Source organism: Mauremys mutica, unplaced genomic scaffold (assembly GCF_020497125.1).
Source record: "Mauremys mutica isolate MM-2020 ecotype Southern unplaced genomic scaffold, ASM2049712v1 Super-Scaffold_100101, whole genome shotgun sequence".
NCBI classification, from domain to species: Eukaryota; Metazoa; Chordata; order Testudines; family Geoemydidae; genus Mauremys; species Mauremys mutica.
In genome coordinates, this window is record NW_025423268.1 from 1,103,029 (window position 1) to 1,106,932 (window position 3,904).

A 3,904-nucleotide genomic window follows, 5' to 3' on the forward strand; every position below is an offset into this window, starting at 1 on the left:
TTGAGCGGTTAATTCGAATTAATGCTGCTAAATTCGATTTAAAGTCCTAGTGTAGACCAGGCCTAAGAGTCTTACCTTCCCTTTATCAGTGTCTACTGTACTGCTCCCTTCTTCCTCCACCTGTATATGTTTGACATCCATACCTGCCCAAGATCAAGCAATGCCAACTTTCTGGTGGGGAATAAACTGGAATTTACCCAACTAGGTGCCTTGAGCGCATGGATTCCGAAGGTATTTACGATTCCCTCTAACTTCTCTTGCGGCTACTCTAAGAAAGCTCCTAAACAAGGGCTCTTCCAATATGTTACAAGAGCAATTGAAACCAGGCCACCTCTTGAGGTGGAATCAAGAGGTTGTGTCAGGAGTGGGATTTGAACCCATGCCTCCTGCAGGAGACCAGAAGCCCCAGTTGTGGGAAAGACAGAGCCTTGAGTCTGGCGCCTTAGACCACTTGGCCATCCTGACGCTGGGACAAAAGCAGCTCTCTCAACCCTCCTTTTCTTCAATATTGTATGAGCCGCTCAAGGAGGCCAAGACAGCATCTCTCGTTCAACACCTACATCACATCTGGTTTTTAGACACCATCACCCTCATCTAAAGTTTCAGGTTTCCTACAACCCTGTGCCTTCTGAGGTGTTCTAATCTCCCCCCTCACTTATTAGATGGACACTAGGACAGAGGCAGAATAGAGACACTTAGCTTAATGAGAACCTCAAACTCCCGCACGGTGGGCCACAGAGTCAAGCAGCCAGCACTCACAATCGGTACCGGCCTTGTTTGGGTTTTTTTCCCAAACTAGCTCAGCACTCAGGGTGTTGAGCCCTTCTGGAAATCTTGCAAAAGAGTTTGGAGCCTGAATGGGTGTTGAGTTCTTAAGAAAACCATGTTTTTGTTTTGTTTCCCCAAGAAAATTGGGGAAAAAAGATTAATCTAGGGTGAACCTGGATGTTTATTGCTGTTTTTGTTCAGCTCCACTAGGCTGTTTTGAAAGCTGGTCCGTTCCCCATTACAGAGGGTCCAAGCAGAGAGAGTGAAGGAACCCCTGTGCTCAGCATCACAACCTGAGCCCGAGGAAAAGCACTGAAACACGCTCAAATGACGCTTTAGGTTCATCCATCAGAATCACAAGAGCAAGACAAAGACATCTCAAGAGGAAGAGTCCTCGGCTTTCATTTACCCCATCGCAACCCTCTTCACTTCTTCTTCGGCCTACCTAGAGGCTCGTCCAGGAAAATCACTCAACTGATTATAATTTGGGCAGAGAAACCCAGGGAGGGCTTGTGCTCCCCCTCCATGTGAGCGGATAGCATTCTGACTTCGTCTACGGGCTCTCTCAGCTTTGGCTTCCCCAGTTTGTCAACTCGGTGCAGGCAGGAAGCAGGCTCTCCTCGGCTTTGGCAAGCCACTTTCTGTCCAAATTGGGAAACCGGTCCAGTCTCCATTCCCCTGTGAGAACAAGAGCAGAGAGTTCACCAGCTGAACCCAATCCGAGGCATTGAAAAAAATGGAATTATGCTTCCCGTTCCTCCGTCAGGATCACCAGGGAAACACACCAAAATCCCAAGAGGAACAACTCGTCTCTGTTTTATTTACCCCCAGCGCAATCCTCTCTGCTTCTTCTGCCTCCCTCGAGGCTCTTCCAGGGACAAAACTCATTGAGCTGATAGGATTTGGGGGATGGAAACGGAGAGAGGGGGTTTGTCACCTCCTGAGAGGATGTGGACGCGATAGAACAGCTCTCTCGGTTTTAGAAGCCTCCTAGCCTGGCTCTTTTGTTGTCAATTCTGTGCCATCAGGAAGCAGCGAAAGCAGGGTAGGTAGGACACCCGGTGACGTTGCACTCCATACGTTTTATGAAAAGATGCTTATAAGTGTGAGTATGATGTAAGTGGAATATGCTTGATGCAAAAGGTCTCTTGTAAGGTATCATAACAAAGGTTCTAACCTACTGAATATATGCCTCCTATTTGTATGCATGTCTCATTCTTGTCTCTGAAGCTGGAAATATGAAGTCTAACTCTGAGGTCCTATTGTAATTGTGCAAAGCGTGGGCCACTAATGGCGGTTTAAAACCTTCACGGCTCCCACTGACAATTGGTTGTAAATGGTTTATTGACCTGCAAACCTTCCTGTGTACGTCTGGGCCAACCCAGGAAGAATGGAAAGTAGGGGTCTTACAGAGACCACGATAGTGGAATCCATCTTAAATCTGGTATTTTTCCGTTTAGAAGGAAGGGTGAGGACCCGGAGAGACAAAAGATTCCCGCCTTATGCCAAAGCTATAAAAGGGGGTGAAGCAGGACAAAGGGGCTGCCAGTCATGAGAAAACCCCTGCCAGTCATGAGAAAAGCTAAGATGTCTGCTGGAAGTAACAAAGACCGAAGCAGGGGAAAGGATTGGGCCCAGACTAGGCAGGAGTCTAGTCTGTGAAAGAAGCTGATTGGAACACCTCTGAGGGTGAGCTATTCCCTGGAATCAGTTTCTTAATGTATTAGGCTTAGGCTTGCGTGTTTTGTTTTAGTTTGCTTGGTGACTTCCTTTGTTCTGTCTGTTATTACTTGAAATCACTTAACTCCTACTTTTTAACCTTAATAAAAATGACTTTTGTTTATTAATAAACCCAGAGGAAGTGATTAATCCCTGGGGGAGCAAACAGCTGTGCATCTGTCTCTATCAGTGATCTAGAGGGTGAAGAATTTAGGAAATTACCCTGTATAAGCTTTATAGAGAGTACAAGGGATTTATTTGGGGTTTTGGATCCCACTGGGAGCTGGGTGCTGGAGACAGGTGCTGAGCTGTTTTGAGTTAAAGTCTGCAGCTTTTGGGGTGTGGCCCAGAGCCTGGGTCTGTGTTGCAGCAGGCTAGAGTGTCTGGCTCAACAAGGCAGGGTTCTGGAGTACAAGCTGGCAGGGAAAACGGGCTCGGAAGTAATTTCAGTCCCAAGGGGATCTCTGTGACCGAACCCATCACAGTGGCGTAGTCGAGCAGGATATGTGCACAGCTGATTGCTTTGAGACACTGGTAGTGATTTTTAAGCGTGTTGCCTGGAGGACAGACAAAGTGCTTATTCGGGAAAGGGAAGATGACAACTTTGGTTGCCAAATTGGCTGGGAAAGCTCTGGATATATTCAGTAAGATGCCTATTGCTGATGCTTCAAACTATGGTCTATTTAAGGAATTGGTTTTGAAACAGTTTCAGATTAGGCCCGAAACCTAGAGGGTTAAATTCACAACTCTTTCAACTCCCAGAGCCCTTCTACAGCACAGATGATTTGTATACACCTTCACCGTGAGCCAAATTGGCAGGTTTCCGGGAGCCCTGTGAGTCCGATGTTGTTTTAGTCTCCCTGCTGATTTATTAGGAGAATAAAAGATGGACACCAGAACTGAGGCAGACTACGGACACCGCATTCTGAGAAAACAATGGTGAACCTCCAACTCCAGCAGTGTGGGCCACATAGACAAGTAACCAGCACCCACAATCTTTACAAGCTTTTTTCCAAAATAACTCATCTTTTGGAAAAATAGGTTGAGCCTTTTTGACAATCTGGCTAAAGATTTTAGTGCCTAACTGGGAGCCTAGTTCTTCTGCAAATCTGGCCGTAGCGGTGGGTGTGAGACCTTCTGAAAATTCTGGCCAATGTGTCTGGAAGCTCCAAGAAGCATCGCAACTTTGAGCATTTACTAGAACAGGATGAACAAAACCTTCCTTCCTTGACCTACAATCACCTTGATTCCAGGTTGAGGTTTCAAGAGAATTGATTTGATTCTTAGGCCACGTTTTACACTTACCGGAACGGTCGACGCGGCGAGTTCGACTGCTCGGAGTTCGAACTATCGCGTCTGATCTAGACGCGATTAGTTCGAAACCCCGGGAAGCGCTAGTTCGAACTCCGGTACTCCA

The 3,904-nt window shown here is 46.8% G+C and overlaps 1 non-coding gene across 1 annotated transcript; it reads right to left on the reverse strand.

Annotated features, from left to right (window-relative positions):
* Positions 1 to 356: 356 nt before the first annotated feature.
* TRNAL-CAA lies at positions 357 to 465 on the reverse strand. The gene is made up of 2 exons: positions 428 to 465; positions 357 to 402 (listed from the first exon to the last, which is right to left on the reverse strand). It is a non-coding gene; the product is annotated as a tRNA-Leu (tRNA).
* Positions 466 to 3,904: the final 3,439 nt, after the last annotated feature.